The 19641-nt window shown below is 36.3% G+C and overlaps 1 protein-coding gene across 19 annotated transcripts in view; it reads left to right on the top strand.

Moving 5' to 3' along the window:
• LRRC4C (leucine rich repeat containing 4C) overlaps nucleotides 1-19641 on the top strand; it is a 513517-nt gene that overhangs the window by 217572 nt on the left and 276304 nt on the right. For 10 of the 19 annotated variants that reach the window (XM_069017154.1, XM_069017152.1, XM_069017148.1 and 7 more), the window contains 2 exons: nucleotides 678-767; nucleotides 868-900. The exons of 1 other annotated variant lie outside the window; for it this stretch is intronic. The gene's annotated coding sequence lies outside the window, so the exon portion shown is untranslated. Of the gene's footprint in view, nucleotides 1-677; nucleotides 768-867; nucleotides 901-1538; nucleotides 2118-7012; nucleotides 7482-19641 lie in introns of those variants that run through there. 8 more of the 19 variants (XR_011151369.1, XR_011151368.1, XM_069017143.1 and 5 more) reach the window with 4 other exon arrangements.

Here is a 19641-nt window from a genome sequence, read left to right as displayed (position 1 = left end):
ACTTCTGTCAGACCAGTAGAAATAAACTGTATATAGACCATATATATACATGTGTATGTATAGAGTAGTCTTCATTTTCTTGCCAGCCTATTCCCCTCTTAAACTGACTTCACTACAAGAGTCTATTATTCAGCCTACCTGTTCTTTTCTTCATGGGTTCTCATTAATACATATTGAAAAGGGATAAAGGGAGGTACTCTGGGGTATAATAAGCAGGATTTTCTTCAAATCTTTTACCATTAATATGCAAGGAAAATCTGATTTTTTTTTAAATAAGAACAATGTTAGGGTTTTTTTGGACAAGATTCTGTTTTCTGTTAGACTCTTTGTGAAAGGCATTTTTGGTTGAAATTGAGAATGCTTGCTTCCTGAAAATAAAACCTTTGTTCCTGGCGGTACAAAATAAACCAGAAATATTAAACTCCTTGCAGCTCAAGTAACGTTAACCTATACATGAAACATATTTTGAGTATTACAATATATTAATAGTATGTGTACACTTACAAGTAAAGATTTAATTATGCAGGTTTTTAAATGAAATTGTAGCAGGTTCCTGTAAATTTCTCAGCTATGGTTATGTATTTTCATGTGTTATCACAATGCAGGTACTAAAAAAAAATCTGTGTATAATTTAACCTCATGGGGGTTTTTTGTTTGGTTTTTCTTTTGTCTTTCAGAAATGAATTCCTTTATTGCAAGAAATCATGGTTATTTATTGATTCAGAAGGAAAACGGACTGATATTATCTTGGGTGTTCTGAACAACATGTAAGTTGTCCTGTCTTCTGTTTAGGTAGTGATTATGATTTGATTTTAACAAAGAAACCTTTGGTTAGAGATGTTTCTTAATTTATTTTTTTTTCCACAGCAGCAGATAAGGTACAGTGGCAGATTGTCTGAGGTAACACTTTTTGGAAGATATTTTTATCCCCTTGTTTTACTTTTCACATTAATATTCATCAGGTTCTACTAAGCATTCGTACGCTTCAGATAGGAAGGTTCATAGCAGCACAACTTAAAATCAATCCTAACTGATAAGCGAAGCTCAGAAAAAAAATTTATATGGAGCCTACTTGGTCAGGAAAATGACCTGGCACTTGATAAATGCCTTTATTAGTTAACTTCCCCCAAAAATAGCAGTATTTTTTTATGGTAGAAACTGCAAAAACACAACTATGCAGTGCCCGACAGAAGTGTAAACTCTGATTAAAATTTTCAGTTTGGAGGAGACAATAATATTAATTACCTTTTCTGACTTAATGTGCTAGTACAGAAAGGGAGGCTAAAAAGGCCATTTGTTCTTTCCCATGGCAATGTGTGCAGAGCATTGTTGCTGCTCAGTAGCAGCATTGTTTCTGGTATTGCTAGTGGAACAACAGTAACTTTTCTTCTGTTGATGTTTGATTTCATTGCCATGAGCATTTCCTGCTTGAAAAATACACAGTTCTTGAGGTTGGATCTCTGTTATTCATTTGACTTTTGAAAGGCTAATTGATTCATCTTTGTTCATGGTGTTGTTTCGGTCTTGTCTGTGCACAGACATTTGTTGGGACAATTCATGGGCTCCAGTGTTCCAAGACTGAATATCTGTCATCCAAGCAGTCATGCACTCACACAGAAAGAGGATTTTGAGCATCCTGGTTTTCAGTGTTTTCAGCATGATTTCTATCACTGTTTTTAGAAGAGCTCTAGTCCACGGGTAGAAGTGATGTCACTGGCTGAGGAGATGTGCCGTATATAGTGACTAGCCAGAACTTAAATGTGAGGTTTGACACACAGCCAGTCACCTTGTCTTTGGTCAGGTGAATTTTCCAACAAGTCTAAAACATAAATTACCTGATAAGAAATCGTATTTTTGCAAATAAATTATCAGTTGAAGGAAAGAGTAGTTTGAATCTGTTCAACTGTAGATGGGGATTCTCAAACTGGGAAATAAAAGTTATGAAGTGGAAACTGCAGCGTGTCTGTGCTCTCTGCTGAAAGACTGACAACAAGAAACTGCAAAATGAGTCCTATGGACAAAAAGATTGGAGGTGTGGTGTCAAAATTATTGTTTTAGCTGGACAGTTGGCACAGATGTTTGTAGCTTCCTGCAGAATTAGACTGATGGAAAAATAAAATCACTGGGCATCCCTTTATAAACATCTAGATAGTTATTTTTTTCTGGTTCATAAATATTTTCAGTGTCATGATCAGAGGGCTTAAGATCAAGTTTTTCATTGTTAGGGAAAGAAAATTGTTTTTCCATTTTCGCATTGTGAAGATGAATTCTTTTCTTTGAGATGCTCATTAGATTTTCTGATAGAAGCCATCAATTTGAAACAAAAAGTGAAATGTCTTAGTACCATTTTATTATCTAGACTAAAAGTTAGGTTGCAGTTGGCCTAAAATGAATGTAGCTATTGGCTGTAGCTGATCCAGAAGCCTCAGCTTTCTATATATGACATCCCATAATTTACATTTTTTGCTATTACAGCACTTACAATTTTACGATGCCCAGTTGTTCTCCCTGCTCTTTGGAAGAGACTCCTAGTCCTTGCTGTTGTAAAAGGTTAGCAAAAGATGCGCTGCACACAATACTGATTTATTTACACATCCCTCAGTCTAGCAGCTAACAAGACAACTAAACACACATGCTGCAGGTGTTTGATTTTCAGCACATTCAGCAATCAAAAGTATTCTAGCAGCCACAGGGTGGTGTCAGTACTGGTGAGAACTGATCTACATTTTGCAAGAATTTTTTTTCAGATCAGAAAATGCAGATTAGTGGAAACTAAAATGTGCGTCCTCAGTCTTTCATCCCAGCTGATAATGTTCAGGAATAACAGTGCTGTTCCAGTAGAAGCTAATTAAACATAGTTCTCTTACAGAAGTAGTCTGCCACAAAGCCTGGAAGGTAGAAGTCGGGCTGTGCTCCTAGCTGGGGTGTCTTGGTGCTAGAAGTAGCTCTTAGGAACCCTGGAGGATGGGGTTGGGGCTAGAGCTGGAGCTCTCTGTGCTTTGAAAACTCTTGTCTGGCTTAGGGGGCTTCACTTCTGGGGTTAAATTAACTCCCCACCCTCTGGATAGGTATATGGAATTTTTGAGTACTTGACAGTACACTGAGGATCTGTGAATCTGGGGCATCTCATGATATCTTTCTTTTGTTTCTGTGCTGTCTTTAATATCTTTCATTTACTAGAGCTTTTCATGATTTAGTTTGTTCTGTGTTTTTACAAAGTATCATTATTTCATGGAATAGAAATTCTGTTAGGAATTTTATTGCTGTGTGATTTGGGGGTGAAAAATTAATCATCTGAGTACTGTTGATAATAATCCAGGTACACATTATTTTAAAAGGGTTTTATGTGGATATTATTCTTCAGCTGAAAACACTGTTTGGGAATGATTGATTTAATTCTTTTTTCTGGTTAGAGACTTGGCTTCTAACTGGAAGCATTTTATACTGTGTAGTTATATGAGGCGCTGTTATTTTCAATTCAACAGAAAATGGCTCTAAGAGCAGAGAAATGAGTGGCATTGTGTTAGGGGACTGTGTATCACAAAATACACAGCTTCAGCTTGCATGCAAAAACATCATTTAGCTGTGATAATAGAAATTAGATTTCAATCAGTATGCCCTTTGTTATTAATCCATTTTTCTCCTTTCATCTGAAGAGGTCCTAATAACACTTTAGACAAATCATACTCTTTAAAAACTGATTTGAAATAAAAATGCTTTTGAAGCCTTGTGATTTCAGGCATGCATTTTGTAATAATAGTATGTTTCCTTGCTGCTAATGTATTGACGCATACTTGCAAATGTGCACAATGTTGTTCTTTCATTTTTGGCCTAAATTTATTGTTAGGGATTAAGGAATTACTCATATTTAAGCAAATTTGTGAGGGAACTGTAGGAGCTACAGTAAGAAGACTAAATTTGAAGACCTAATAAAGACCTTAAGTTCTAAGTACTGGTTATTAATTTGGAGGGTTGGAGGCCTGAGGTTAACTTTTTCCTTTGGGGCAAAAGAGGTGATGTTTGAAGGAGTTATAAATCTTTGATGTTTCATCAGTTTCAACTACTGTCTGAGGGTGAGGAATTTAGAGTGTGTGCACCCAAGCAAACGTTTCTGTGTGCATTTTTCATAGCAGAACTCTCATATAGGTTAGGCTGCTATTAGAGTCTCAATGGTACATCTTTATGCAGCTACATTCCAGCAGACATTTTTTGTGATATAGAAAAAGACACTGGTATAGGAAGGCTTTTGATTGGCGACTGTGGTTATCTTTTTGGTTTCTAGGGCCAGCTTGAAGAACAAAAGACTTACTGTCAAAGATGTTGAGAAATTACTGCTAATTTAGTATCATTTCTTAGTTTCTTCTGCTGCTTTTAGTCTAGAAATTCTTAGTTACATAATATCCCCTTTTAAAAATACCCTTTTGAGGAGGGGAGAGTAAGCAACTCCCCTCTGTGAATGTGGCTATAATGCTCTATCAGTGCATACTGCTTCCTGACACTCTCCCTTTGTGCCACCCTGACAGGGAGTGTTGCACCCAAAATTCTTATCTTAAGGACCTTAAAGGGGTCTCTCAGTTATTGTCTGTCGTCTTAAAATCTTGCTGCTTCTTGTAGGGCTGATTTCACTGCAAACAAACCCTTTTCCCATACAGTGTCTTGCTTTTCTACGTCCTTAAAGCTGCTTGAGTAAAATTGGATTGGATGAGTGGGATCCTCTGGTTCATGCTGTTACACATGAATTGACAGCCCATGGACACAAACCCCCCACTCAACCTGCAAAGGGTCCTCTGGATGAATGGGGCCAAGAGCTTGATATATTCCTCCCTCAAAACCCAGCAGCTTTAGGGCCTCCACATGGACCAGTGTCCAGCCCCAAGAAGCTCTTTTTCTGGTTAAATCACACAAAGGCCAGGTTATGATGGAAAAACCAGGAAAATTCTTCCTCCAAAGCCCCAAGAATAAAGGACATGACAAAGTGTGTCTTTGTGCAGTGGTTTTTATCTGCTCTGGCCTCCTGTGGCCCCACCCCCCCCCCCCCCCCCCCCCCCCCATGTGGGGCTTCTGCTCTGATAGCCACTCTGGGGCTGTACAGGGTCTCCAGGGCAGGGGTGGGAAATTGCTTCCAGTGAGCCAGTGACTGACAGCTGCACTAGAGGCTGCAAAGGGGATGGGCTGTGGGGCAGAGCACCATTCCACCTTTGCTGACTATGGTCGGCTCCCTCCCGCACACACCTTAGTTGTTTTGAGACAGTCATTGTTTTTTCAGTCTCTTTCAGACTGTGAATGTACTGGGCTTATGAAAAATGGATTTGAAACGTTTCAAGCATTAATGTCTGCAAGGAAGTATAGCTAATATTATTAGGTATCTGAGCCGCTTCCACACACCCAGGGCAGAAAGTGAAAGAATAAAAAGAAGGCTTTGATTAGAGTACATCAAGACCACATGCAGTTCAAGCTAGTTTTCATAAATTTTTATGTATATTAAACACAGTTGTTTATGTGTTTAAATTACATTTACTTCATTTCTATTAATTAAACATATTTGCATTTCTTAGATACTGTCATCCTTTGCAACTTAGTACAGTGAGTGTTATTTATACCATACATTACATGTTAAATACAACCTTATTCTCCAAAATGAAAGCTCTGCTGACTCACTTGAAGGGTTTCAGTCATCATGCTACAGGCTGACAGTGAAATTACTACAAAATTTCTTTTGTCACCAACTTGAAAGTCCCTTTGGAATAGAAATAAGATTATGTCCTGTGCATCACCAGTTTATGGTCTTGGCATTTAAAATATTTCTGGTAAATGTGGCATGGTTGATACTGATCAGTTAGCTGAAGCTTCTTAAGTTATACCCTAAATGTCAACAAATGTTTGGTTTTTTTCCCCCTAGTGTCCTTAGAGCCTTGATATAGTTACATATAAACAGCTTTCGAGATGAAAAAAATTAAACAAACATGTTATCTGCTGTTATTCTCCATGACTGTCCTTTTAAATGCCAGAACAACAATTCTAGATTTGAATTTTCCCAAACAGGAGTGTTCTTGGTTTTGCAGAAAGGCTTGAAGGACTATTTAGCTCGTAACCCTTTTTGTTACAGGGCCCTGTGATCTTTTAGGCCAAAGAATTGAAAGCTCTCATAGGTGACTGAATAATAGGAAAATACTATGGTTTTGTAGATACTTGTTATGGATTCTTTTTCTGCTAAACTGAGAGAAGTTTCCTTGGTGCAGACTCAGGGATGCTGCTTTGCTAGAGAGTTTTCCCTTGCTTCCAGAGTTATTTGCTCTGGCTGCTGCAGAGGTGCAGGGCTGCTGTCACACAGCTGGCAGCTTGGCCCTAACAGAGGGAGCAGCTGTCCATGCACCATGTGCTAGCTGAAAGGTTGCAGTCGGGTTTGGAAGCGAGGTGTGTGCCAAGACCAGATATGTGATGAAATGATCTTGTTTTGAAGGAAAAATTTGATAGAAGTCTTACAGTACTTTGAACTTTGTACACCAAAGAGATGTAAGAGTCGAACTTCTCCCCAGTACTAAAAAGTGGTGTTTGAAATTCCCTAGTTTTGAGGTATTGAAATCAAAACCACTGTTGGGTGCTTCTTTGTTGCTGCTGTTTTACTGGCATCTTGACAGTCCTTGTCTTTGTTGAAGTACAATTCTTCTGTTTGATAAATGCTCCAAACTGCTTTATTAAAAGAAAAGCCAGATACTCTAGTGATCCTTATGAAGTATATCCTGAATTTGTTGTTGAGAAAAGTAGCAGAATTGATATGTTAAAGCTGTATCCATGGTGTGAAAAATGGATACCAAGAATGTAAACTCTTTTTTTTTCCTCTGGGAACTGCATTATACCTGAGAATAAATTCCAACTCTTTGTATGCATTTATGTTGTAGTTGTATGCATTTGTGTTATAGTATGTATTCCTAATATTTACCTCATATAAAATTAAGGCTAATATATGGTAGTGTAGTTTTACACTTGCTATGCACACTTGTTTTTCTAACAGGTCTGCTTCCCTCAAAGATGAGATATCAAGCTGTGATTTATCTATATGTCTGTCTAAATAATCTAAATATCGATGTCATAGAGAAGATGTATCACTTCAGTTCTGGTATTCATTGCCAGTTTTGTTAGAGAATTGTCACTTCTGTAAGTGGAAATACTTCAAGCATTGTGAAAGAGTAATTAAGTTTGGATAATGCTGTTTTGCTAAAATAAAACTAAGCTAATTTCTTCACTAAATTCAATTCCAAATCTATTCAAAGTTCTGCAATATTAATTTACCAATATCCTATCCACCATACACATAGTCACTCACTCCTGTTTGCTACTTCTATTTTGTTCTTTTCATTCTCGTTCATGCTGGTGGTCTGTGTATGTCTATATTGTATTTTTTTTAAGGCAACATGCCTTTTGATTTGAGAAAACAATGCTGTTAATTATGCTATAGGTATGACCACATACTTCTACCTAAAGAAGCCACACAGTTTCCTTTCATTGGCTCCCACTGTAATGAGGATAGTAGGAGAGGAAAATAAGAACTAGTGAAAATGCATGTTATGAGAAATATCAGCTACTTAATGTCACTTGAAACAGTAAAATAAGTTCTGGTGAAGAAATTTTCTTTACTAGGTAATAAACTGAAAATACACAGTAAATCACCAACAGTTGGCAGATGAATACGAGTATGAATAATGAGTATGATTGATAAATAAAGCACATATTTCTCTAGCTTATCTTCTTGCACTTATCTCCATAAATACATAGTGTAAATACACTATGAGAGAAAGGCAAAGGTTCATTAAAATAGGAAGTACCTGAAATTTCACAAGGTGATCAGTACAAAAGAATTAAGTGCTATGAATTTTTTTATTAAGCAGAAATTTTATTAAACAGTCACCCCAGCTCTGGGTTGCAGGTCTTAAGTCATGGGGGGACCTGTGGCTAGAGTAATCTATGAATGCTATCAGGCAGTGTGAAAAATACAGCTACTGTCACCCTAAACACATCTGAGATGAATCAGACCAGCAGAATAGCTTTAAATGTTCCTGCTGTTGCACATCATGAACCTGAAAATGGATCACTCTTGTTCTCCAGAATGCAGTCAAAATGTCTCACCAACAGAACAGGAGTGCTTCCACAAGCTGTCTCACGGCTCTGACTGTGTAATTCTTGGAAAGCTCCTTGGCTGAGCCCAGAGTAGTAAACCTTGGTAGCACTTGCTGTAAGGGTCTGCAGCAGCCCTTTTCAATCAGCCTGTAAGCTTTGAGTGAATCAGTAATAATGCAAGGACAGACTACACATTTTCATCTTAGGACATAGTTGGTAGGGACACCCTTTTGGGTGTGGAGAGCTGCATCAAGTGGAAGAGCTGATCAAAACTATTATTTTAACAGTTCTGGAGATACAGAGTAGTCTGTTCTACTGTCCTGACCTGAATTATGGGACCTAGACATCTGAATGCAGGTATAATCCTAGATGATAGGTATTAGATATTCTTATATCCCTCCCTTGTTTTTTTGCAACTTGAGACAACTGTGTTTCTGTGAGTTTTGGGTGGTTTGATTTCAGAAAAACAAGGTCAAAAATTTTAAGTAACTTCAGAAAAATTGGTGCCAAAGAAATCTATTTGAAGATGCTGTGATTTTTCCTAAGGGAATAGTTCTGTTTCAGAGTTCTATGAGACAAAGCTACAACTTACCAAAAGATGGGATTTTACACAAGATTCATACTCCCAGCGCATCTCTATTAGAAAGTAATTAGAGGATTTTCTATTTCAAATGCTGTTAACTTGGAAAAATGCCCGTGTTTCATGCTCCAATTACTGTACATGTCCTTTAGTGCTACTACCTTAGTAAAACAATTGGTAAAAATACTGGCATAAAAATGGTGAATACTTAATTTATATTTCCTATATGAAAAATAGAAAATATGAAAGAAAACACCTTTTTTTTTTTCCCTTTCACTGTATTAGTCGATTTTGAGCCACTTTTCAAGCTTCCATGGAAGCATTTATCCAGAGACATGGAAGCGAGATCTGAAATATGAGCAGCAAGCTCTGACTTCCTGCACTTTCTGTGCCCTTTCTGCCAAGCCAAAGCAAATGTATATTTGTTACTCCTCAGTGCATGTTATGAATCAGCAGCAAAAGGAGGACAGATATAGAAGGATGTCATTCAGGGTGAGACAGAGTCATAGTTTTTGTAATTCTTCCGTTATGCCTTCTATTTTCCTTACGTTATTGTCCTCCTAGGCCCTAAAGCTACTTTAAAGAACAGTACAAAGCAGCTTTGGTACCATACTGACTCAATTTCAATGTCATTAACTCCTCCTCCATCTCATAGAAATTCTCTTATGGTATTCTGAACATTCCTTTTTTCAATTCTCTTTCATTTTCATAAGCAGCTGTTTGAATGACCAACAAAGTGCAAAAGTCCCTCTTCCTGATACGTATAGCCAGAAGGCACGTCAGACATATAAAATAGACTGAAAAAGTCTATCCAGTGACACTAAGTGGTGGTAGACCACTCAGAAAGACAAAATTGTTATTACAGTGATGATGGAGATGTATTATACATATATACACAATATATATGGAGATAAACAGATTTCATTCTGGATAAATATATTGTCACCTCCGTTCATAGTATGTGTTGTGTTTTCACTAATGGAAAGTAAACTTTGTAACCTTTTTTTCTGTTTGAATGGAGTAACTGATGTTTAGATCTGTGCTATATTTGCTCTCTTTAGAAAACAAAACCCAAAAACACATTCCTGAAAAATATTTAAGCTTTGTAGAACAAATTGACACGCTTTATAGAGTGTTAGCTCCATATCTTTACTGATAATTATTCCTGTTTTGTGTAATACTACCCAGATGATAATTATTTGTTAAACATTATCAGATGCTTGATATTATCCAAAGGAACCATTCTGCTTCTTGCCATGATGGCATTACAGGATTTATCTTTTGCTGTTTTGTTCTGTGTATTCTATTGCTGCTAAAACACAGAAAGCGATTCCTTTACATAGAATAAAACCCCAAAAAACACCTTTAAAAGCATTCAGATGTTCTTTTTGAACATGAAATAGATGACGTGTGTTTCTCTATAATCAGAATTAGTACTTGTTGAGTGTAAATGTGGCTCGTTGGTCTTGTTGCAGTTGGACTTTTCTAATCTAAATGATTCTATGATTGTTCAGCTCACAGTTGGCAATTCTGTTAGAGTTAGGTGGTGGTTTAAGGCAAAGAAGGACTGCAGACGGAACACCCTGATTCTCTACTGGGCAATGTGAAAAATACAGCTACTGTCACTCTAAACACTTTTGAGATGAATCAGAGCAGCAGAGTAGCTTTAAATGTTCCTGCTGTTGCACATCATGAACCTGATCATGAAAAGGGATCACTCCTGTTCTCCAGAACACAGTCAAAATTCCATTCCTCAAATGTTTTGACTTCTGCTGGCAGAAAACTGCCTCAAGCATTTGCTTGTATACAACATAGGGCAAGAGATGCACCATCAATCATATGTACAATATTCCTTTATTAAAGGAAATCTTCATACCTGCTTAAATATACTGCATCAAGATAACATAGTGAACTGAGACATGGACATTCTTTCCTAGATTAAAAAAAGAAAAAAGCAGTGAATATAGAAAGTCAAAGTTGAAGGAGGCTGCAAACTCAGAGAAGTCTGCCACATGAACAGAAAGGTTCAAAGAATTCTGATGAACAGGATGATAGAAGCAATTAAATATATTTAAGGGCAACAATTGCTATCTGTCAACATATTGACAAATTGGCAAATTCATGGATTAAATACTACAGCAATACAAAGATCATTATATGTACTAACAGATTAGACTATTTCATCTCTTGAATTTTTTGGATCTGGATGCATGCAGAGGACCTTCACCAAAAAATAAACTTACAGAAATATGCTTACAGGAGATTGCAGAAATAAAACGTCAAATGAAAGCTTGAAGAATACAACAAGAAAGGAAATAGTAACAAAGATTTTTTTGTAGAACGTGTTATCTGGCTCTGAAGAAATAGTGTATGACAAATGCTTTGCAGTTTTTCCTTGTGTTTTGTTTTTACTGAGAGGGATAATACGACTTTTGAAATGAAAAATTGAAGGAAGAGCTGACAGTAGTGTTTCTTCCCTGATAAGACTTGCTGAGCTCCAGAGTCCTACCCTTAGGAGAACTTTTGTTTCTCAGACAGAGGCAATTGAAGGGGAGCCGGATTTTTCACAGGACAGGTGTAAGGCTTGTTTGCTACTGCAGGGAAAAATCCATAAAATTCATTTTTCCCCTCTTGAGAACTTTTCTCCTGTGCTGCCTTGTGTGTAGCTTCTGATCAAATAAGAACAACTATTTTACTGAATACAGACATTCTAGTAAACTTCAATAATGCTGCTTTTTAGGTCAAGGAGAGTAAAATGAAAAGGGGTAATGTCAGTCAAAGCCTCACTGAAAGATCATAGAGATTAAGGCAAAGTAATCTGAACAGAATAAAAGTAAAAACTAGGTACCATTGGCAAATCAGAGTTGTTTCACTGTAAAATTAAGTAGAATAAATAAATAAAGAAGAGAACAGCTTCAGCATAGTATAGATTTTTGAGTGGCTGGCAGATTCTGGGGAGAAAGATTCTTCCCAGTCCTGCTGGTGAACTCTGTATGTGCAATGCTTTGCACTCTAAGGTTTTAAAGCAAAAAAATATTAAAGTAACTTCTCATTTGTTATTGCTGAAAGCTTACAGTGATAGGAATGATTCCTTTTAAACTGGAGCCTGAAACACACAGGAAGTATAACATCAGTGTTAATACCAAAGATTTAGGATGTTTTCTAATAAATTTTAATCCCTGGGAACATTCAGCTAGATTTTCTGAGATCATTTTTCATGTCTGATACGTTCCAAGTGATTTATCCTAATGCATTTGCTAGATGAATTACTTGCCTTAATGTTGATTATGCTATCAAGACTAATCTGATAGAGATGACAGTATTTAATGGTTAGAACAATACTGAAAGCTGCTGTTTGTTGGTTGTTTCATTGATAAACTGTTTGAATATTAAATATTTATTTTCCTTATTTGGTAGTTGTAGACAAGTTATCTTCAACAATGTTATAGGTCAATTGTAAGACAACCTTCAAAATTACACCAAAACCTGCTGTAGAAACTAAGTGAAAACAATAATACTGCTTTTTCTACTGATAGGATAAACTTTTCAATGCTTATATATACCTTGTGATTTCAAAAATAATGTCTGAAGGAACTGAAAACTGGTGGCTACTGGCTTATTGCAGTGAAATGGTGAAAGATCAGAACAGTTCTATCAATAACGAGCTGGGTCTGGTAATAACAAGCTGTACTTTTTTTGTAGAAATCTAAAGCAGCCCCATATTATCCAAACATGCTGCTAAAAATTGACTCTACCCCAGCCAAAACCAGCAGAACTTACTATATATAACAGCAATTTTGTTAAAAAATTTGTGACTAGTAAACCTGTTTGTACATACTCAGTAACATTTGCAGTGTATCAATAAAGCTGCATCACCCTTACATTGAGCATTTATAAAGGTGAAAAATTGTCTGACATTCTGGCAATGTAGCCTGCATATATTCTTGTGAAACAAGAAAAAGAAAGGGGTGTATACTCCTTTAGAGACAGAGAGAGGGGCCTATTGCAGCAAAAAGTAGCAGTTAGAATAGTGGTAGGTGATAAGACACAGGAACAGGTAAATCATGATGCGCATTTTTATAATTTCTTTCCTTTTTTTTTTTTTTTTGTTTCTTAATTTAGATTTTTTTGCAAAGCTTTGAGATATTGACACTTAATTTCAGAAGACATTTTCATGAACATTTCAAAGATGAAATGTTTTGCTAAGGCAATGAAAAAAGAAATCATGATGTTTGCAAATGAATAATTCTACTTTACTTAAATTTCTTCAGTGGTGCAAAAAGTTGTCAAATACAAATGCTTCAAGATTATAGTGCTGAAAAGAAAAACATCATTCAACAGTTGTATCATGGCTCTAAAGATCTTCTCTTTTAAAAAGCCTACATGTCTTTTGTGCATGTTCAAAAAACAAGTTTTTAATATGCCACACATTTTAGGAATACAAAATTCTTGATCTGTGCACTATTTGAATTAGCCATCCCTTTAAAAAAAAAAAATAAATAAACTGATCAGCTTTAGATGGCAGAAATCAACTAAGTTGATATACTGAATTCAGCTCCACTCTGAAGGAAGTGATACATCATTAACTGATAGCTCAGGCACAAATAACCTGAATAAAAGGCCGTCCTGGTTTGAGACAAATTCGGAGGAACGTTGGAAAGGAATGTTCTCTGATAGAAGGCAGGTTACAGCCACCCCTTCACCACCAGGTGTGGAAAGAATTTTCCTCAGAGGAAAGTGAAAAAAAAAATGCCCCTATTTATTTAACAAGCAAAGTGCACACAGGCACGGGAGAAAAAAAGAATAATGCTAAATAATGAAACCTCTTGCTGTGGAGAGATTTCAGAGTCCTTTTTGGGTGTGGCTTTCTCCTCTCTGGAGCTGGGGTTTGGCGTGGGACGAGGTGTAAGCTCTCCTGGCCGAGGTGTAAGCTCTCTGCTGTTGTTGATCAGTCCAGAAGAGAAGAAGAAGAAACCAAAGTCCCAGGAAAATCTGTTTCCTCAGCTAATGAATGAGAAACTAGCTAAAAGCAAAACGAATGTAACTCTTCCCTGCTGCAGAAGCAGAGCAGCTGGGCAGAAGCAGCCAGCAAGTTTCTCTCTGCTCTTGAACACAGCACCAAAGGAATTCCACTGGCTCTCCCCACTCTCTCTTAAAGGGACCGAAAGGCACAGGATTCAGGTCTGGGCATAGGGTAGATGATAGGGAATACAGTGTCATACAGTCAGCCCAGGACAAAGGCATAGTCCACCCCTAGACTGAGCTAGAAAAGCTTAACACTTTTTCAGCTCACCTGTGGATTTTGTTAGTGGGTTTGTGGTATTTGTTACACAAGTCCCTTCCTTCCCTCAGCTTTAAAAATGATTATTTGTTAGATGCTTTGAGATGAAGAATTGTGGAGAAGAATGAAAATTTGACACGTATGTTTCAAGTAATTCTTGAGCTTTGTTTCTCTTTGGCAAAAAGTGCAAAAAACCAAACCAGTTATGAATATAAGTAAGTTTTTTTTTTTTTATTTTTTTGTTATATGCTTTAAGAGACCTGGAATTCAGCAAATTATTATTTTTCAGTGAGACTTCATTTCTGTGGAATATTTCCAAGCAACTATAAATTAAACTATTAGTTTATGCTACTGCTAATATTTTAACTGAGAGAGAGCAACTACTTCTTTTTTGTTTTTTCTTCTTATTGTACTTATCTGATTGCATAGTACAGGTTATGATCAATCATGATTCAAGTATAAGTTTAGGTTGTTTTCCCAGTTCTGTTGCCTTCAGTCTGACAGCTGCTCCCTTGACATCTCCCCAAACTAGTCAGACCTTAGAAGTAAATAATGACAGGCAAACTAAGAACTGTCTCTCATGCTGACAGTCATTTTTCATTCTCGAAAGATACTGTCAGTTTCTTGGATGACTGCTTGAGCTTCTTGGACTGCAGCCACATTTGTTTTATTTTTGAGACGTTCAAGAGATAGCAGTGTGAAATGAGTGACCCTTTTCATCCTTCATCTTGAAAAAAACCATGAAAATGACCAGGTTGCTCCATTTCAGCATAAACTTAACATTTTCTCTTCCTTTTTTCAGACAAAGTGAAAGTAAATGGAATTTTATTCCATTAAAAGTGTTTTGAGTAACTTAATCCACTGATTTTTTTTCTGGTAGTCAAAATGGGTAACCATGTCACAAAAAGTATTTATTCTTGCACATGCAGTTTGCTCATGTGTTTCACTGGTATTTCTGATCCCTTCAAAGAAGTACTGCTGAAAAATTCAAAACAAAGTTCGTTTTAACAAAGTAGCCACGGGATGTTAATAAATAGTTCCTGCGCTGAAATTAGAATTCTTTCTGCTCTTATTATTTCAATGAGGATGCAGTGCCATAAGACCTATGGAGTCAGTCATGTGTACGTAAGGAGGAACCCACAAAATACCAAGAATAGAAAATGCTGTCTGACCCATTAGATAAAAGTTCAACAAATCTGTAAAGAAAACAGATAAATCACTAAAAAGTGTCCTTTTTCTATTCCAGTCATAGAGAAGAAAAACAAGCAGTGTGCACTTTTCCAGTGAAAATGGAATGAATGAAAGGCAATGAAATGTTCAGTAGCATTCTCCATGGAGGGGCTGGAAATTTAAATATAAATAAAGCACTTTCATGATGACAGCGCATCCAAAAAATCCTTTGAATTTAGGCCAAACAGCTCTAGAGAAAATGAGAAATTCCTAATGCTTCCTGCCAAAGAAAAACAAATATGATTCCAAACTGAAACCCATGAAGACAGTTGCATATCTGTGGTTATGTTATGCAGTGGAAGTGTTGTTTGTTGTTTGATTACATGCAAACCAATTGTAGGTCATGGATTTTAACCCTCAACACAAACAGAAGATAGGGGAACTATTGATCTTCTAGCCTCACTTCATGATATGCTGCTTTTACTTTTCATCCAGGTGTACTTGAAAGACACATTTTATTTATCAAAAAAAGAAAAAGACAAACTGCATTGAATTTCATTCAACAAAAATGCATAGGAATTAGAGTAGAAATACAGTTTAAATGTGCTTGCATCTTTTGTTGCTTTCTGAAATCTTTCTTTTGGTACCTTGGGCTTTATATTTTATCTCTTTACAGATGTAAAGTATGTATAGGTACAGGTATTTAACACAGAGCAGATATTCAGGGTTCCAAGTTATTCCTTGTTAAATAGTAAGCTAATTTGTACATGTCCTTGTCACTACATGGAAAACCTTGATAGTAAGTCTGGGGTTCTTTTCTTCAAAGGAATATGTCCAAAATCTCAAAAATCTCAGAAGAAATAAATGTGCCATATTAGTAATGGTTGTTAAAGTGAATGGAGAAATAACATAAAGAAGGAAATACCATTATGTTTGGTGCATAGATAGCCTGAGTAATCTATATAATTATAGAAATTACAGAAATCAGGTATTCAGAAAGGGATTAAGCATGTAGAGTTAATAATGAGAGTACCTGCAATGGCATTAGTGAAGAGCATATCTGTAAGGATTATAGTATTTATTATTACAGGATGTACATTGAACACATTCTAGGTATTAGAGATAAATGTGCTTCTTTGGTTAAAGTATAATTGTAAAAGTCTCATTTCACTGTTCTATTAAGGTTAAAATAATGGACCAATTCAGATTTAATATGGCACTTTCAAAATCAGGGATTTTTTTTGAAGTTACAGATATACTGTAATGCTGAAGGGAGCAGAAATAGAATGGGGGGAAATTCCAAATATGAGAGGGAGAAACTTAAATGATGGATGTCTTTGTCTTGGCAGCACAGAGCATCATCTTGTTTTTGGTTAATCACTGTACAAATTTTATGGTCTATAATTATCTTTAATTATAGAGACACAACCATTATTATGCTGAAAGGAAGATGATAGTTGTGCACAGTCAAACAACCTTCTTCTATATCTCTTTATTTTCTGGAAAAGAGTATAGGATTATAATACTCGTAGGTGTTTCTTCTGTCAGTTTTGGAGCAGTATACATAACAATTATTTCTATTATCAACTTTCATCACTCATTAAACAGCTTTGAAGAAATATCTTGCTTTGTGTCAGTAGCTGGCAAAGCAAAGTTGTAGAACAGCAGCAGGAAGATGATGAGGCTGTAAATGTATTGGTGTTTCACTCTCCAGATGATCTGAGGCACCAGCCAAGTACTGCTGGGGAATGGTGGCCCTCTGTCACACAAAATTTACCATGGGTGCTTCTCAGGAGTGACTGAGTAGTTTCAAGGTCAGGAAGGAAATACTGTTAGCACTTGAGAGATCTAAAACAGACTTTGGATAGCAAGAAGTCTGGAAATGTGCCTGCAAAATACTCCAATGTAGATTTGCCGCTCCCTGAGGGAAAGAAACTTCTCTGTGCCTGGTGGACCATGTTGAAACTATTCAGTGCTGTGAAGGTACTTGATTACACAACTGGAAATGACTTACAAAAGGAAAAGCAGTATATCTTACTTTCAGAATTTAAATGAGACATGGTTTTGCTTCTGAACAAGCAGGAATATATCACGGAGTATATTGCTCTCTGTCAAAGCTGGTAATGTAGTTCCAGATCATTCTTCTGACTATTATTTCTCAGAAAAGGTTTCTTTCTGGAATCAGGACTCCTTAATTTGTCAAACATTAGGCAAAGAAGCATATCAGTGATATAGAATCTGATGACGAGTTGCAGTTTTAGTAAATATATGGTTTGCTGATACTTCTTTCTACTGGAGGAGGACAAAAAGTGCAGGGAAAATGAGAAGTCATATAATATTAATTGTATGTTCTTTGAAATATCTTTGTTGTGTTTCACATAGTTTTTTGTGGCTCTGAAAACAAGAACTACAGTTGTAAAACCATGTGGATGCATAAGATAGAAAAAATGGAGCCACTGATAGTTCAGTTCCTTTGGTTTTAACCAGAAAACAATATAAGGGTTATTTGTATGCCATTTACAGGTTACGGAAGTATATTCCTCTTACTTTCATTTTCAGATCTTTGACCAACCCACTTTGTCTTTCACTTGAAAGACTTGATCAGAGAAATACTCATTCCATCTCCCCTTTTCCAAGAAAAACTGGAACATACAAAAACCTTATGTTGATTCAAAGGAAAACTGCTGCTACAAAGGCAGAGATCTGGCAGCTTCCCAGTGCCTTCCTGCACCTTGTTTCTTGCTGTCTCCCATGCAGACTAGAGAGGGGAGACTGCCCTTGTCCATGGTGCAACACTTGTGAGGTGTGCAAAGAACACTTGAATGATGGCATGATCAGATTTAAGTTTTATTTAAATTCTTGTCAGGTTGGGTTTGAATCTGCTTTCAGTATCATCTGTTGGTGCTACTCACATGGTTCTGTGTAACATTTGGCTTCGTTTTGTCAACAAACTATGAACTTATGAAGTACAGGAATCAAAAAACCTTACACAATTAAAAAAAATGAGGAAGGAATTTCTGAGATAGCTCATAAATATTCTCTACTTTCATCATGATTGCATTACTTACCTGAGATTGTACCTCCTTTTTCCTCCAAGGGGCTACTTTTGTTTGTTTGCATTTAAGGTTGTTTGGGGAGGAGCCCTGGAGACATGCAAAGCATGGCTTCATGCTTTCCCAACCATTTTATGTCAGAGGTGCTTAACTGTGGTGGAGGTTTTGTAATTGGAGAAATTTTACATAAATGCATTTCTGGTTTTTGCTTTTTGTTATGTCTGCACAGACAAGAAATTGAACCTTTGTTGTTTGTGATACGCTTTTTGGTGGTCATCTTACTCAAATATCTGTCCATTAGGAAAGTTCATGCTGCCCTAGAAGACATTACACAAAAGCAGCTAAAAATGCATAAAAATATCTTCCTTTAGCCAAAATAGATCTAAAGAGCAGTGGTCTAGTGACTCACATCTCTCTTCCTAATTCCTCAGTCATGTGCTTTTTCTTTTGCAACTTATATTGGCTGTAGGTTACAGTAGCTGACCGGCTTTCCTCTCTTTGCTGAATAGAACTTCTACTTCATAATACAATACAATTTTTATTATGCAATTTTAAAGACTCCTCATTTAGGGATATTCTTAATATTCTTAGAAAGAGTCATCTTTTGAATATTAGCTATGCCAGGTAATTGTTATCCAATATTTCTTTTTCATTTATCAGATTATTCTTCACTTATTGTAGAGGTAGCCAGAGATTACATTGCCATCTGAAGTATGAATACATTGCTTGATATACAGAAAAGTCCAGACATACTTTTCCAGGAATCAGCATTAAAGTTATATACTTGAGTATGGCTATTTATGGTTTATAAGGGTATAAATGTTTTGAAATTCTACTGTTTTCTTACAGTCTTATTTGTTACTTTTTTTTGTTTGTTTTTTTTTATTGCTCCCTTTTTTCATGGCTAATGTCAGCATGTATAATAGGGTGGCAGCTTTGAAAATTGTCACTTCCTTGAGTGGGACTCAATAATTACAAGATCACCAGAGAAAAATTGAATCTTAAAATATTCTGGGCAGTGAAGGAGGAATTTCCAGTAGAGGTAGAAAAAATAAAAATTCTGTAGTAAATTTATACTGCAAAGGTCTCTTTTATGTGTTCCATATTCAGGTGATGATTTCAAATTACAGTAAACAATAGCATCTACAATACTCAGAGGAATAGTCGCTTCCTTTATGAGGGAGACCTGGAAGAAGATGACATAATTAGTGTAGAAAAATGAGAAATAAGAGAGGATTGTGTTTATTTTCTCTAAATGCATGAAGATACAAGTAAGTGGCAGAGCAGAAAGAATCTATTAAAATCCACTGCTAGCAGAGAGATAAATAGAGAAATTAGCCATGAATACATTTTGGTGGAGTATTTTAAAAAGGAGTTGTGTAGTCTAGCTAGAAAAGAGCTAACTTTCTGGGAAAAGGGAGAATTCTTATCACAGTGCTTGA

Source organism: Aphelocoma coerulescens, chromosome 5 (assembly GCF_041296385.1).
Source record: "Aphelocoma coerulescens isolate FSJ_1873_10779 chromosome 5, UR_Acoe_1.0, whole genome shotgun sequence".
Classification (NCBI taxonomy): domain Eukaryota; kingdom Metazoa; phylum Chordata; class Aves; order Passeriformes; family Corvidae; genus Aphelocoma; species Aphelocoma coerulescens.
The sequence above is the reverse complement of the archived record's forward strand: the minus strand, read 5'-3'. Positions and strand labels throughout refer to the sequence as shown.